Source organism: Ambystoma mexicanum, chromosome 1p (assembly GCF_040938575.1).
Source record: "Ambystoma mexicanum isolate Mex_15411 chromosome 1p, UKY_AmexF1_1, whole genome shotgun sequence".
NCBI classification, from domain to species: domain Eukaryota; kingdom Metazoa; phylum Chordata; class Amphibia; order Caudata; family Ambystomatidae; genus Ambystoma; species Ambystoma mexicanum.
In genome coordinates this window covers 323,217,874-323,235,231 of record NC_090921.1, presented here as the reverse complement: position 1 = coordinate 323,235,231, position 17,358 = coordinate 323,217,874, and the positions used below count along the sequence as shown (strand labels likewise).

The 17,358-nt window shown below is 48.5% G+C and overlaps 1 protein-coding gene across 1 annotated transcript in view; it reads right to left on the bottom strand.

Annotated features, from left to right (window-relative positions):
• The window catches only part of LOC138569728 (zinc finger protein 551-like), a 51,835-nt gene extending 34,593 nt beyond the window's left edge, over positions 1–17,242 (bottom strand). The window contains exon 1 of the mRNA XM_069647969.1: positions 17,204–17,242. The gene's annotated coding sequence lies outside the window, so the exon portion shown is untranslated. The remainder of the gene's footprint in view (positions 1–17,203) is intronic.
• Positions 17,243–17,358: the final 116 nt, after the last annotated feature.

The following is a 17,358-nucleotide window of genomic DNA, read 5'->3' as shown; positions in this document are numbered from 1 at the left end:
GTTGCAGCAGCTACAAAAGCGTTCCAAGAACATATGAATTTTCTCAGTGCGACCCATGTTTCCAGAGATATTAAAGAAAAAGCACCTCTGACATTCTCATCAACAGGCTCCTTATCTAATTATCAAGATTCCGATGCTATGCTCCCTCACAGTCTTCCATTTATTTCCTGGAGACCATGTAGTACAGGGTTCCATGTGTTTTAGTATTAGTGTCTTTCTCTTACTTTACATAGCATGTTTTTTTTCTTTTCTGTTGTACAGAGCTGCTCCTTTCAGTTCTTTACAGTAAACCTTTTTCTTCACATGCAGCAAGCTTCTGTGTAATTAGGAGTTTTAGTCACTGCAAGTGAGAATATTCGACCGTCACAGCTACAGATGGCAGTTTCCATTTAAAAGGGTGCTGTGTATTTTTCTACTTCACTGTGTGCTCTTTTTCTGTCGCCTCCATTCCTAGTGTTATTTGCAGCACCACATGGCTTTCACCTTTGTGAGGCCCATCCAGCAGTGTAGAAGTTTCTATTATAGTTAGCTCGTCCCTCTGTCAGTTTCTTTCCACTGTACACAGGCTGGTGGCTTCAATCAGTAAGGAGACCCCCCCCCCCCCCCCCAATTCACTAGGCCCATTCACTATATTTAAAGCTAGGAAAGGCTTTTATAATCCTGTTGTGTCTTTTTAGCCACACAGATGACCCTCGCATTTGAGGCCTAGTTTGGCTTTTAAGTTCACATCACATTGGGGGCTGAATTTAAACCCCACATGGTGCAGCCACGATGTGCAGTGATCTGCCGAGTCCAGGCTAGGCTCACACTTGATAAATCCCTCACATACAGATGATACTGAGCCCTGTCATGCCAATGGTAAAAGTGTTATTCCAAGATGGCAAACATGATACCTGTGGAGAAAGGGTGGTGCCCGATGAGGCTTTCTGGAGCTTATGTGCCTGATGGATACAGCCTCTTTTTAGGGAGAACAGGTCGGCCATCTTTCAATGCACGGTTTGTACATCCATGTAAGAAATAATGTGGACAGTAATACAGGCTAAAATCATGTAAAAGTCCAAACGAAAAGCTGCCTTTGCAAGTGCATTGCTTACTTCTTTCAAATAGGAGGATGCTGCTACTGCTGGCACCTTTGCACGAAGCAGCGAGATTCCCTGGAAATGTCAGCCTGGTCAGAATGACCGAGCCAGTGGTCGGCCACCTCCCGCAGAGGCAGTGAAACTCTTTGCTATGACCTCTTACACTAGGTTATGGAGTATTGTACAGCTCACCTTCTACAATGTTCATGATTTCTTGGGCGTTTCAGGATCCACAAGAGGTGAGGTGGGACACTAAAGTAGGAACAGGGAAAGATTGCTGTCCTTTGTCTCTAGGTGTGCCTCATCAAAACCATTCCCGATTAGCCGGCTGGCTGTCCGGGATGTACAGCCACCCTGCTCTGTGATTGACAGCCTAAAGCTGTAAATTAATGGGAACGTGCTTAAAAGGCGAGGTTCTTGGGACGACAGGCAGAGTCGACCATTGGAAGAAACATCTGAAGAAGAAATCGTGAAGAGAAGCCTGCTGCAACCTCCTGGACCTCGAATTGCCCGGTGAAGCCCTACTGCTGTGCTGATCTTTTTCGCATCGATAGAGAAGCTCCGGATGAACGACTTCTCCCCTTGGGCTGGTGGGACCAACTAGCCCTGTGACGAACTCACTGGCGCAACTCCCCGCCCCCCACATTCCTATGCCTCTCCAGTGCTGCAGAAGTCCAACGCCAGGGGGGTTAAGTGTCCATAACCGAGTGCAACGTCTTACATCGAACAAATCTGGCCAAAAGCTCCAGTAGCCTCCTAAAGACAACCCAGAAGCAGGAAATCCCGATCCAGAATACCCTCACCGGAGTCCAAGACCAAGGGAGCAAGGAAAGTCCAACCAGAGATATTCGTTGTGCATCAGTGCTGTGCGAGGTGCTAAAACCGTGAAGAGCCGATGAATCGAAGAGAACCCGTAGCTGCCGAAGTCCATTCCCGAGTACTACCGCAGGAGCCCGCTAGACATCCACCCTCTTGTCCCCATGACTGAGGCTCAGGAACAAGGATCTACTTGGCTGTAGCACGACGGAATCCAGCTGGACCACTTTCTTCAAAGCAGAGGTATTTATTTCGGCTTGAGGTACTTACCTTATTGTTTCAAGTAGTGTTTTCTCCATTCAGAAGTGCACTGGCTTTCAACTCCCCCTGAGCATGCTTAACTGCTTATGTTCCTTCAGTGATTTTCTTGAACCATCTGATTTTGTGAAAGACTTATCCAGAAGTGTATCAGAACTTTCAACTGTGTCCATTTGACTTTGGCTGTCCTGGCTCCTTAAAGGAACCTTTCTATTCTATTGACTTTGGCATTGCTTGTCCACTCATAGGTTGTAATTTGTTGAACACCAACTGCTGGGGAAGGATTTCCTAGACTTCAATAGAGGATTCAAACTGTCTTCATGTTATAAGAAATTACGTTCTAACCTTCCTATTTCCTTAACCCTTCCTTACTGAAACCCGGAGTCTAAATGTATATTGGTGTTTATGATGGATGCAATAGCACCCTTGTTATTGAAGTCACTTCAGGGTGTACGAGAAATGTATTAGCATATCCAAAGAGTACACACCAACTTTATTGACTTTGAAAAGTAATTCCAAACTTTTGACTGTTACAAACAATTGCCTTTTTAAAGACTGTTTAACTAAAATGTATGTGTAAATAAATATATATTTAACTGAAACCTTGAGATTGTGAGTGTTACTTGGTTATTTGTATTGACCGATTCCATCTGTACAGCTCACATTTACTCCTCTTGAGATAGGCCTGGCTGCTCAGTCAGTCACACTGCCAACTTGTGTAGTACAGACCTATACCAAAAGGTTGGTTGCCTAATATCAAGCAGATATGTCTTGTGTAGTCTCACACATTGTGACTGCACCAATTCTTACCTAACAGTTACCAAGTGGATCCATGTCACGTGTGGCACCATAAGCAGTTTTGGTTTTTACTTTGCATACTTGGACTTTAAGCCCATACTTAAAATGGGACTCAGTGTCAGGCATGACATAAGGCGACTTGGCAGCTATGAAAGGGAACCAAGGGCTGACAGACTAGAGGAGCCAACGATGAGGGTAGATGGACTCCCCATGGAGCCAAGGACCAGTGTTACAATAGACCAGAGAAGCCAAGGGCTAGATTGTTAGGAAAGATTTCTTAATTGTGGGTAATTTTCCTTCCATGTGGCAACCCCTAAACTTTCTGCTGTTGTTTTCACCATGATCTAGACTTTGTCAGAGAAGTGCAGCCTTCTGCTGTACTCCTATGGGCTATGGGCTTTCGCTCCATTCTTACGGGGAAACTGACATGCCCTTAAGACAGTGAGTACCGGGAAACGCTGTTTTCCGTAGTTTCTTTATCATGTTGCAGCTTTCGTGCAACATGACACAAGAGGACACTGTAAGCTAAGTTACTGCTCTCTTGGGTCTCTAGCCTTCTACAGGCCCTAGATACTCTTTTTGGATTGCAACTGATCGGTGCAAGTGAATCACGGACGGGAATGGTGGCAGCGATCGTTTCTTGTGTTTTTGAGCTCCTTTTGGCGTTTTAAGCGCGTTTCTCGCGCTTAGCCCAAAATGGTGGTCTGGCTCCCAAAATGGCCAGACCACGAGGCTCTTTGTCCTGTCTGCTGACCGCCTTGCCCCCTTCACCTTCCCCAGGTAGAGCCGACCTGGGGCCTTCCTTATTTGGGCATGTACTTTCCCGCGAAACACAGATGCTTTTGCGGGCTTCTACAGGCCTTGTGTGTGCCTCCAGGATGTGGGCTGGGATGTCTGGTCCCAATACACATCCTGGGTGCCAGAGAGTCTAGTGTGGTGTGAATGCCTGGGACCACTGTGGTCCGTGATAGGTCCACGTATGGTGTGAGTGTTTGATGAGCGGATCTCCCATTGGGTCCCCTCCGTTTTGGCGCAAAGGGAACCGTGGATAAGAGGGGGCTGGAAACGCCACTACCATGTCGATCTCCTGAGTTCTCACGAACAAAGGAATACAGGAGCCAAGTATCCTGCAACCACGAGGCTGAACCGAGGAATCGCTGGTGACCCGCTGAAGGACTGCTCCTCTGCACTGCTGTCGCCTTGTGAAACCCTTTTCTACCTCTGATCGAACCAGAAGGCCTGTACTGGTACTTCGACCCTTGGAATAGCGGGAACAGCTATTCTCGGCATCTTCACCATCTCCTGCACGTTAGCCTTCGGAAGTGTCTCTGGGCCCTCCAGCAGACTGACCAGCCTACCCAGGAGTCTTGCTCTGTAACCGCCGTCAGGTTGTGTCGTATTTCGAGTCCTTGTCACTCTCACACGATTCGTACACTTGGCATTCCCAGGTCTGAAGTGAGTAGTGTACATTTGACTGAGATACACACGGCCGCTCCTTTGCCCTGCTGTGGTAACAAACTGTGCGGGTTCACTTTGTTTGGGACATCTTTACCTCAACTCTGCTGCTGCAGAATCTACACGACGACGAGACGTCCCCTGCTCCCCTGAACCTGCCAGCACTGAAACTGACGTGGAGAAGCCTGGGTCTGCTTGCATCGAGGACCGGTGAGTAGCATAGCTAGGAACTGGTCGCCCTCCTGCAGGAGCCCATAGCTTTTCCCCGCTGTGTCAAACAGCACGCCTTTCCGTACTCGCGCTCTGCTTCTGCCCACAATGGAGGCTGCGCTTGAGTCGCGGAACTCTGTTCATCTTCTTTTGTGCACCAAACCGAACTGCCCGATTCCCTCGAAGAGACTCCCCTTTTTTGCCCGTTGGCACCAGCGTGTGCAGGTACTTTTGAGCACAAGGCTCCACTCTTCGTAGGGCTTGGACTTCCTTTTAGTTAGGTGCCTCTGAAGGCGGACTGGGTCTAATCATTATTTCGCACTGCCGGTTTTCCTCCCCTTCTAAGTGGACTACACATTTCGTACATCTAACACTTTAGACTCGTTTGTATTTGTATATATATTGTATTGGTTTGGTATGTGTTGGTTTACTAGAGTTTCATCGTGATTTCTCGCTACGGTCATTGTTGCAAAGGCCTTGGAATAAATGTGTATATATTTTAATATAACACCTGTTTGGAGTAATTTCTAAGTGTCCTTGCTTTGTGTGCTCATTGCGGGCGTTCAGTCACCCTCACCCCTCTTGAGACCTAGTCTTGACCGCCGCGATCGCTACCCTGATTGGTCTGGCTTGTCCAGAGGTTACCCTGTTCCAAGTAGTTAGGTTGGCCTTCTGAACCTCTGCGCCTCCAGGACAGAGTTCAGAAATCTATGAGCTTTTATAAATCCTATACATTTCAGAACTGAAAAGATGCTAATTTGTCAGAACATTTTGATCCTAGTAACAGCTTATTATTCTAGCATACTATTTCCGTGTCCTCTCTATGTATACTTACCCAGTAATTACTTTTGAGAACAACCATCTGTGTTTTAGTTGTGCCCTTGTTGTTTCTGCTTAGTTTAGTTTGTTTATTTGTAAAGCGCATCCGAACCCTCAGGTAACTGGGCGCATAATCATGTGTACAGCAGAGTTACATATCGTTACACGAGCATCATAGTACAACAGACAGAGCGTACATTAGTCCAGGCTCTGAATGTTTACATACAAGAGTAGAATATACCGAGAAAAGTATGTACAGAGAGTATGCAAAAAGAAAAACGTTACAGTGGCTAATGCGGACCGGGTTACAGGTTGGTCCTGAATAGGCTGTAGGTGGAGTAAACATTACTACAGGTGGAGAGCGGTGGCTAGCCAAGTCATGTCGGTGAGAGTCTGGCTGTTTAGGCTAGTAGCCATGATTTTACCATGGCTCTGAATGGCCAGAATGCGGCTTCCGATCCAATTGTAGTGGGGAGGGTGTTCCAACATTGTGCTGCAAGCACTGGAAAACTGGAGCCCCCTGCTGTTTTTAGGTTATAGTTAGGGATCTTTAGTTGGTGTAGGTAAGGTGTTCTGGTGGGTCTAAAGGGGTAGTGTCTGGAGAATTTGTCAGAAAGGTAACGTGGGGCAGTATGTGATAGGCACTTGTGGGTGATGACCAGTGTTCTTAGCTTAATTCTGTCACGGATCGGGAGCCAGTGGACTTCTTTTGACCGTGGATATATGCGCCTTGCGCGGGAGGTTGAGGGCACATCTTAGTGCATTATTTTGCAGGATCTGGAGTCTGTTCAAGTTTTTATTGGTAGTGCCTGAGTAGAGTGTGTTGCAATAGTCTAATTTAGACAATATCAGAGCTCTAGATAGGGTGAGGCAGCTAGAGGTGGAGAGGAAAGGCCTACAGGCATTGATCAATTTATTGGTGTAGGAGGTAGCTGAGATGGTAGAGTTTATTTGTTTCTTTAGTGAAGGGGTAGAATCGAGGTGTACACCTAATGTTTTAACCTCTTTGGAGACTTTTATGATGTTCCCATCAATGGTAAACGATTGGTACCTTTGGTCCAGTTTGTTGAGGCGAGCCTGGGAGCCTACGATAAGCAATTCTGTCTTATCGTCGTTAAGGCAAAGACTGTGTGTGGCCATCCAGGCTTGGATTTCTAAATAGATATCATTAAGCTTTGCAGCATCTTCTTCATAGCTACCAGTGAGCGTGATAAGGACCTGGGTGTCATCTGCATAATTAGTGTAGCTTACACCCAGGTCGTCAAGACGGTCAAATAGGAGCTTCGTGAAGATGTTGTAAAGTGTGGGAGAGATGCAGGAGCCTTGCGGCACTCCACATGTGATTGGGATAGGGTCCGCAGCCGCAGTGGGGGCGAAGACTAGTCGTCCTGTCAGACAGGAATGACTGGATCCACATGGTGGCATTCTGAGAGAATACAGCAGCCGAGGAGAGGTGTTGAGTGAGGATCTGGTGGTCAACCAGATCAAAGGCAGCAGAGAGATCCAACAAGAGCAAGATGGCCAGTTTGCCCTTGTCTTTGGCGTCATCCATTTGGATTTTTAGATCCAAGAGGGCAGTTTCAGTCCCGTGCCTTGGTCTGAAGCCTGATTGTCGCAGGCCTAGGAGGTTGTTTTCTTCCAAATGTTGTTGTATTTGGAGATAGGCTACCCTGTCCACGATTTTGAGAAGAAACGGGACTGTGGTGATGGGCCTGTAATTTGTGGGGATGTTGGGATCTAGGTTAGGTTTTTTGAGCAGGGGTAGGACCCACGCTTCTTTAAGGTTGTTGGGGACCACTGAGTTTTTGAAGGAGGGGTTGATCAGAGAGGTGATGAGAGGGGCTAACTCATTAGCACCATCTTTGATGACGGATGCTGGGCAAATGTCACCTTTGCAGTTGGATGGTTTGAGGCTGGCGATTATCTTGATTACTTCCTCTTCTGTGACTGGTGAGAAGTGGAAAGATGGGCAGAACGGGGTAGTGTGGTTAGTTTTGCTGCTGGGGTTCTGCTTCAAGGCAAGGCTAGCTTTTTTTGTTTCTATCTTGGTTTGTAGGAGGGCAATTTTGTTAGCGAGGGCGAGCTGGGTATTGTTACACCAAGCCTTGTCTTTGATGCAGTCCTCTGTAGGGGGCAGTGGTGATTCAAGTTCTCTCAGTATAGAGAAGAGTTCTTTGGTGCCAGATTTGGCATTATGTATTCTCAAGTTGTAGGTCCCTTTCTTAGCATTTAAGATGGCGGATTTGTAGGTGGAGGCAGCTGAAGCAAATTTGTCTTTAGTAGAGAGAGAAGGGGCTTTTCTCCAGCTAGTTTCTGCAGTTCTTTTAATATTACGGAGAGCTTTTAATTCTGCTGAGAACCATTTGTTGGAGTGGGCAATAGGTTTGGCTTTTCGTTGTTTGAGAGGAGCTATCTGGTGGAGGGCTAGTTCTAAAGTATTGTTATATAGGTCTACTATGGCTGCTGTGTTGTTTTTTTGCGTGGGTAGATTAGCTTTACTGATAGGCGCGAGAAGAGGTTTGAGGTTCTCTATAGTGATGTTGCGGTTGTTTCTGGAGATTATTTGATGTAACTTTGGGGGTCGTGTGGTAGGTGGTAAGGATCTAGGTAAAGAAGGTAATAAGATGATGGTCAGTCCAAGCACAGGGAGTGATGTCAGTCAGTGAGAGGTTGCAGTTGGCATCTGCAAGCCAATCCAAGGATCTTCCTTTTGTATGTGTAGGTTGATTAATGTGTTGGGTGAAGCCTAGATAAATAATCGTGTCATTAAGGGAAGTGGCTTGGTTGTCATTGGGGTCATTGAGTCCCAAGTTGAAATCTCCCAAAATGATGATTTGGGATTTCGGTTTCAAGTTGGTAGTGAGTAGGAGAGAGATATCCTCTTCAAAGGTGGAGAGGGGTCCTGGGGTTCTGTATATAATATGGAGCAGGCTGGTTTGTGTGTCAGATAATGGGAGTTTGACAGATAGAAGTTCGGCTGAAGGTATGGTTGTGCTGGTTACTTCTCTGATGTTTAGGGTGGATTTTGCAATAATTGCTATACCTCCGCCTATTCCATTTTTCCTGTCAGCTCGGATGATGTTGTAGTTGTCTGGAGTGGCTAGAGCTATTGTGGGACCGGCTGCTGGGTGGAGCCATGTCTCCGTGATGGCGATAAAAGTCTAGGTGGTTAGTGGAAATAATGTCGGCAACATCAGTAGCGTGGGCAACCAATGAGCGAGCGTTGATGAGGGCTCCCTTGATAGAGGTCTGTGGAGGGTCAGTTTTCGTGTGTGGTGGCGAGTGCGGTATAGTAGGGTTGTGACTAGGTGAGAGTTCAGAAAGTGAGGTAGGCTGCTTGGGGTTCGTAGTCTGATTGGTGAGCATTCTAGTGAGCTTTGTGACAAGATTAGTACGATAGCTGAGTCTATCGTTTCTAGTCATGGTCAGTGGGGCTGCGTTCAGGCGTGTGGTAGTGGGTACAACAAGGCGAGAACCTAGTCTTGTATTTCTAAAGGGTGTGGGACAGGGTATGCATGGTGAAGGTGGGCGGGCGAATCTGTTTATCCATTCTATTGGAGCTAGTAGGTCTGGGTAAAGTGGTGTGGTTGTGTGGGCGCGGAGCAACGGGAGGAGGGTAGCCATAGTTAGAGTGGCGCCTCTAAATGTGGACATTGTAGGTGGCTTGGCTCTGATGATAGAGGCAGTAAAGTTCATAGGTTATTAGCAAGAGTGCAGTAGTAACTACAGGTAAGGCACAACACAATCAAATGAGGTCTATTAGCGACCATAGGGCACAGCACAGATCAAGTGAGGTCTATTAGCGACCATAAGGCACAACACAGATCAAAACAGGTCTATTAGCGACCAAAGGGCACAACACAGATCAAGTGCGATGCATGATGTAGTGTGGCAGCATCTAGGTCCAGAATAGTGCATCGGCTGCATTAGGGGACTCCTAGGTTGGGCCAAGTAGGGTCATGGATGCAGGTGGCGCAAAGATACAAGACATACAGCAAAATATCAGGCGTGTGGATGGCCTTCAGCAATGACAAAGCAACGAGGGGCAGGGTAGTACCATGAGCAGGGTTGCGGCATTAAGGGATGACTGCCTGATAGTGCGGAGTGCAGGGTGCGGGGTGCAGTTTCAGGGAGCTGATGCCTACGCAGAATGCAGATTGAAAAAGACAGGGGTTCGTTTGAGCTGCTTATAGAAGAGCATACATACAGTAGTACGGGTTTTAAGCTCAGGTATTCACAGTTATGCAGAGTCTTATTGGTGAAGGGCTTATATACAGGACGGCAGAGGCGCCAGTATCAGACGAGGGGGGACTCCTAATCTGCTCCATGTCGCAAACAGGGGGCAAACAGGGGCCTTAATGTGGGCCTTCGGGTGAGGCCGCCGGCGGATGTGGCCTATTCAAAAGGCTGCTAGTAGCCTAGCAACGAGGCACCAGCCTCGATATGGTGCCGCGCTGCGCCCGGCATCATAGGGTCAGGCAGAGGAGGTCAGGCATAGCGATGTCGTGGATCCGTGCACAAAGCCTTGTGCAAATTCGGGTGTCTTTATGAAGGCAAGGGTGCTCAGGGGCATGAGAGCCTTACCATGGTGGATGGCTCTCCAGAATGTTGTGGTGTGGCTGGATGCCGTGGGTGGGCATCGGCGTGGGTCGGCTCGTGCTCCGGATACGAGCTGCTGATTGCGGAGGACGGAGGGGCTCCTGCCCTCTCCTCAAGGTAGTTGCTGGTGTGACTGCTTATTTGTACGAGAGGTTTTCTTCCAATCTGGGAACACTAGTGGGCGAGTATGTCCTACTGACCTAGACAGATGCCCTGGCGGGACTAGATCTTAAGGCAAATTAGCGACAATTATATGCAATGTATATATGAGGATTACGTCCCATTAAAATAACTAATTACACCGGAAACGCACATTTTAACTCCTATTCTTATTACCTTTGCTTTGAGTTTAAGTGAAAATGCTATCAGACGAGGAGGGGTGAATTGAGTTTGTCCTCAACCTAACCACAGAGATGGAAGTGTAGTATAAATCACTGGTATGCCGTACTACTAGTTAGTTTGCTTTTTACACAGCGTACCTTTAGTTCAAAGGCTCAAGAAACATGTCCTTGACTCTTTGAGCCAAATATAGCATCCGCTCAGGCCGGACATTCAAGCACTGCCAGTTTTCCAAGTCACAGGTGAGGAGACCCACAAACACAGCATCCTCTCCCTCTCTTAGGCCGCCTCGCCCTCTCCTCTTCCTTTTTCCTCCTACACTTTTTCCTCCTTCACTCTTCACAACACCTGACGAGATATCTAAAACAATTCAGATCTATGTGTCATCCAAACAAGTGCTCCCCTGCTCCTCCAGAACCATCAATGAGCACATTGCCACGCAATCACTCTTTCGCTGATGGATCCTTCCCCCTCTCACTTCAAGCACTCCCTTATGCAACCCCTCCTTAAAAAGCCTTCTGCCGATCCTACATGTCCGGCTAACTATCGCCCGATTTCTATCACTCCTTTCCTGGGCAAACTCCTGGAAAAGCTGGCCATCTCCCAGCTAACCCTCCACACTGAATCTGTTGGCTGCCTCAATGACCATCAGCCTGGCTTAAGAGCTACCAGAGGCACAGAAACTGCTCTCCTGATCACCTGTGAAGATCTGCTCTCAACCGGGACTCCAGCTCTCCTTCTGTCCTCATCCTCCTTGATCTTTCCTCTGCTTTCAACATGGTCAATCATGCTACCCTGATCAACAGAGTCTGTGTGAACCTGGGCATCACGGATCGGGCCCTGGCATGGCTGACCACCTTCCTCCTTGGCTGTCCCACCCAGGTCCAACTTGGGTCTTTTCTCTCCACCACATGTGGTGTACCACATGGCTCTATCCTCTCACCCTGGCACTTCAATGACTATCTGGCCCCTTTGGCCCACCCAATCTCCACCTTCTCTTCTAACTTTCAGTGTTATGCGGAGGAAACTCAGCTCTCTATCAGGCTTCCCTCAACCTCCTCTCTCTCTCTCATTCCAGACTGTCGATCTGAGATTCAGGATTGGTACGCGTCCAATGATCTTTGCCTTAATGCCAGCAAGATGGAGATCCTAGTCATTAGGACCCCTGCTCCCGCTTTCCCCTCCCACACTGGCTGCCCTCCTTGGCCCCTCTACCCTCGCCTTCCTTTGAGGCAAAAAACCTGGACGTCACTTTCAAATCCACCCTCTCCTCACATCACGGACCTTGCCAAAAAGACCCACTTCTAGCTCCACCTCCTCAGAGGTATTCTACCTTTCCTCACTTCCCCCAAAAGCTCACCATCTCCAGAGCCCTGGTTCTCTCCAAGCTGGACTACAGCAACAGCCTCTTTCTCAATCTGCCTACCTCTTCTCTTCGCCCCCTGCATCTAATCCAGAACAGTCTCCAGCCCTGAAATCTCTTTACTGGCTCCTGGTGGCAGTGGGGGGTACATCTCTCTCCTCTCCAAGTGCCCGACTCTAGAATGGCTTCCCTGCTCCTCTCAGAACTGGACCACCTGAAGTTCAGGAAGCAGCTCAAGACCCTCCTTTTCTCTCTCTCTCCCTTGTTAACTTACCCGTCTCCTGCGCCGACTGGTTGCTTGATTCCCCCAGAGTCTCACTGGGTACCAGACTCCTCCACGACTAGTCTTCGTTGCACGGCCGCGTGGCCTACCGCCGCTTGGCCTACTGTGCACTTAAGACCTGTAACTGTTACCCCTACACCCCCCCTACCTCGTGCACTACCTAAAGCCATGCTGTCCTATTCGCACTTCACCTTTACTCTCCCTTGCCCTACCCTCTCCTTCCCCTTGCACCTAGTAGGATTGTTTGTCTTGTCCTCCCTATGTCTTCCCTCCCTTGTCTTGTGGCGTCTAGAAACAGTTGTGTACAGGTGCGTTACAAATGCCTTATCTGGCTCTGCAGGCTGTTAAGTGATCCGGTTGCAAACATTTCTTTCATCAGTGGCAGAGCCTTTCAATGCATGATGGAGCATCTCCAAGTCAAAGAGCTCACAAAGCACCAGTTACCTTGCATATATAATATGTGATGTTAAAGCGAGCAACACAAAGCGCCCATTTAAAGATTTGTTTATATCCATGATGTCGGTTGGGATTTAAGCCCCTCCTGAGCTTCCCAGCTTCCCAACACAGCACACACCACGTGAGGCCTCTTGAGGGGTGAGCAGCTTCACGCTCGCCAGTTAATCAACCACTAATGGCGTGGCATGCGGTCCTTTGGTGTAGTGTGTGGGCCACATGGATTAGCTCAGGACCGGACTGGCCGGCCCCTTAACAACTGACGACGAGTTGGTAGAACTTCCTGCTGCTTCTGGCAATCTTGCCGTGTGCTTGCTGGCTCCCAAAGAGGTGAGCCCTGGTCCTGTGCGGCACGGTCTGCCACGCTGGGAAAATGGGGAGCTTACTCCCACGTGGGAGAGAGGATGCGTGCGGCTTGGACGGCCTTCAACCTTCTTCACCTCCTGCCTTGGGGGGCTTGAAGGAACATGGCGAGGCCAAGAAACGCAGCAATCCGCTGGCACATAGGGGAGCATCCTAGTCACAGGCTGCTGAGGCAGACATTAAAAGCAAACTCCCACCTGAGGGAGGCCGACTGCGGTGCATTCATACAGCTGCCTTCATCGCTCACCTGAGCGAGTGGAGGCGGAGGGCAGCCACAGTGCTGGTCCGGCAACCGCCGAGGACTCCTACAAGGAGGGAAAAGAAATGTGGTGAGGCCCCACTTCCCGCATTGAACACATGAATGCGGGTCAGGACCGAGGGGCAGCATGCAGCCGCAGCGAGCACCTGCCTCGGGGGAGCACATCATTGTGCGTCTGTTAGGAAACATTTCCATTTATGTGTGTAATTTTCCCTCCAGTTGTGAACCCCCAACTTCTTAATTTTGTCAGACCATACTAGCCTGACTTAACAGTGGAACCCAGCCTTCTGCTGTAGTACGCTGGGATTTAGCTCATATCATTAAAAGGAAACTGACATGCCCTTCCGACTGTCAGTACTGGGAGACTTTGTTCCCTTCAGTCTTTCACTTTGTTGCCATTTCTTGGTAACTTTTTATCAGTGCTCATTTTTAAGGTTTTAGGCAGCCTTGAAGGATTGTTGGTGAATGTACAAATGTGCCCAGGATGGAGCTGGTGGCACCAGTTACTTTTTAAAACATTTTGACTCTTTTCAATGGTCCAAACTGAGTTTACTGCGTTTGGCCCAGGATGGTGGCAGTGCCTAAAATGGCCATGCCATGAAGTCCTTTGTTCTGTCCTTTGGTAATTTTGTCCCCGAGCTTCCCCAGGTTGAGCAGACCCGGGAAAATTTGGTCATGCAGGCTCCCGCACAAACTGAAGCGTTTGCGGGCTGCTGCATGCCTTGGCTGCGCATGCACAGTATGTCCGTTACGCTGGGATGACTGGGACCACCATGGTCCATGATTGGTCCACGTCTAGGCTGGTTGAATGTGAGCAGATCTCCCATTGCTTGTTGGCGCGAAGCAAACTTTGGATAAGAGAATGCACTCTACACCCATTCTAGGTCGATCTTCCGAGTCCTCACCAAACTTAGTACAGCAGCCACGTATCCTGAACGGAAGAAACAGATCCGTGGAACCATTGGAAGGTTTGGCTTCCTGACCCTGCTGTTGTCAGAGCCCCTGTTTCTCTCAATCACAGAAGGCCTGCAAGGGCACTTCGACCCTTTGGAGTAGTGAGACCAACTACTCTCGCCACCTCCTGCTTAACCTTTTCGCGCCTTGAAGCACTTGTGTATAGGCGCGTTACAAATGCCATATCATATCATAACCTGCAAATGAGCCCCTTCGGAAGTGTTCCTGGATCACCCAGTGAACTGACCAGCTTGTATGGGACATTTTCTCTGGAATCGCTGCCGGCTCGACTTGAGACTTTGGGTACGGTAAGCTCTTGGTTGAAGGCACTCTCCTGCCGACTTTCATACACCTAGCATTCCTAGGTCAGGAACTAGGAGAGTCTGCCCACAACCTGAGTCTATGCAGTACCCATGTCGCCCCGCTGTGGTGACGAGCTTCTTGAGTGCCTTGCTGCTGTCCCCCCAAGATGAGCTGCAGTGGAACGGACCCGATCCCTCCCCCATAACAGAGAAAAGGCCACTGTCCCGTCACAGACTGAAGTCCCAGAACGCACCACCTGAATGTCGTAGGGACACAATGCTGGACTCAAACCTGCGAGTGAACTGGACTAGACTGGCAACGTTTGGTCTGGACTTTGGCGAGGGTCGGTGAGTACTCGCAACACTTAACGGTGGCCCCAAGGCGCATCCATAGACTTTTACGCACAAGTGTCCCCCAAGGGCCACTCACTTTAGTTAGGGTAGCCTGAGCTACCATCCTATTCCCGATTCCTGGAAATCGCTCTGCCCTCTTGTGGAGACTCTCCTCAAATAGTGGAACTCTTTTCTTCATAGCCTCACCCTCCTTCCTGAGACACTAGAGCTCCTTGAAGAAGACCCATTTGGAACTTTACCGCACAAATCGAGCACTGCCGCACTAAACATAATTTTGAGCACAAGGCTCCACACTTCATATGGGATTGGACTGTCTACTAGTTAGGGTAATGATTCCTGAAAAAAAAGACCTAAAGTATATTTGCACTGTCTGACCCTCTTCTGTTACAGGTTGCAGATACACATTTGTTTTATATTGCTTTAGGACACCAGTTAATGTACATGTGTTCACTAGTATAGGATGTGTTTTGTTAATGTTACTAGGATTTCATCTTGTGTTTGATTTAAAAGGCCTTTAATAACTGTATATGTATTTTTGATATATACACCTGACAAAGAGTAATTTGTGGTGTTGTTTACTGTGTGTGCTCATTGTGGGCCTTTGATCACTCTTACCCCTCCTGAGACCTATTCTTGACCGCCGCCAATGCTACCGTGATTGGTCTAGCTTGTCCAGAAGGTTAACCTGTTCGAAGAAACTAGGCTGACCTTCTGAACCTCTACCCATCAGGTCAGAGTTCAGAAATCCATGTTACCAGCGTCCCCGCTGCCGCTGCATTGAAGAAAATAACTCTGGCCTGTAGGGGGGAGCCTCACAATGGCATGGCTTGGGTGCTGGTGCCTGCCACACCCTCCTGGATGAGGGTGCCTGAACGGTGCGACCCGTGAGCTGCTGCCTGCAGCCTCCAACCACTTTGAAAATAACTCCTACCTGTGGGAGAGGTAAAGTGTTGTCACCCGGTACCCTGAGAAGACAAACAAGAGCAACTGCCCTGCCAGCAGGTAGGCGGCCCCAGCCCCTCAAGTCATGTACCTGGCTGTGGCTCTCACCCCAAGAGAGTCCTGTTTGGGAAAAAGCAACCTGCCTCGGTGGAAATCACTCCTGCGTGGAGGAGCCTAGATATGGCGCGGCCCATGTGCTGCTGCACGCTACAATCTTCTGCCTGGGGAGGCAATCCTGCCTCGGGGAAACACTCCCACCTGGGGGAGCCTAGATGTGGCACAGCCTGTGAGCTTCTGCCCGCTATAACCTCCTGCCTGGGGGAGCCTAGATGTGTCATGGTCCTTGAGCTGCTGCATGCCAATGAGCAGGGCGAAGTTCAATCCAGTTGGACTCCTCGCTGCCAGCTCACCAACAGGGAACTGGGTCCCCAAGGACAATGCTGGCGCAAAGCAGTTGTGGCCCCCGGCATCACCGGGTCCGGAATTCTCTGCATGCGTGCTGAGGTGTGCTCACCGTCCTGAGCAACGAAGGACTAGACGAACTGTAGAAATGTAAAGTGTGTAAATTGACAACGCCCCAACGGACAGTGATGTGCTTAGGCGCTGTGCTCCCGCCCATATAGTAGGCTTAAATTGGACTCAAATTGAATGTCATTGTCCACATCTGTGTAAATATCAAATGGACTGTGTGCAAAGCTGTGTTTGTCATTGTTTTGTTTTATAGCCCTGTCATGGGATGCTGTGACTTAAGCCCCTCCTGGGCTCGTGCAGAGTCACGTGCTCGACACATGTGGCACACACGACGTGAGGCATCCAATTAAAAGGGGCAAGCAGCTTCCCGCTCACCAGTTAACCACTAACTGGTGTGGCATGTGGTCCTTTGGTGTAGTATGTGGGCTGCATGGATTCGTTCGGGAATGGTCTGGCAGGCGCCTCACCAATGTCTACTACCTTGACATGCAAAAAAAATAAAAGTTGCTTTAAGACACTAATCAAACTGTTTTCAACATCATAAATAACAAGCTTGAGGTTAGTGACAAATCGGCATCTCTGTCTTTATTATACAACGTTTTGTATTATGTGTCTACAGCAGGGTTAACTAGATTTTTCAGGTTGGCATTGTCTTGCATTCTGGGACTTATAGTTTACCATTCAGGTTTTAAAAACAAAAGCTCGAATTATATTCTTTTGGCTTAACAAGTTGCTATAAGGATTTACATCTTGCCATTTGGCTTTATCATACAATTTGTGTTTTTTCTAAGTAAACTGAAAATATATTACTGTAGATCTTGAAATCCAACAATTTGAGACAAAGTTTGTCATCCTCTTCAGTCCTCTCTCCAACCTCACTCAACACCAGCACAACCTTCCCCTATCTGTCCGACCATCCAACTTCCTCCTTTTTGGATGTAACCAGAGTACAACTAGTTCCTTTTTTCTACTTCCTCCACTGCCTAAACAAAAGCACCTGCTGGTGAAAGTTATGTCAAGAACATAACACGCAAATTCAGTAGCACCAGAGCATTACAAACCACCATAAACCTCCTCCATACTCACCTGTCATACAACTGGAACTCACCACCTGTTGCTCTGAATGCGAACGTGAAGTTGTATTTATTGTCACTTCCGGGTGATTGGCTCTTAGCCAGATATACAAAAGGGAAGACACGCTGTCGCTAAATAGCGGCCATCTTGGAACGGTAATCCTGGTT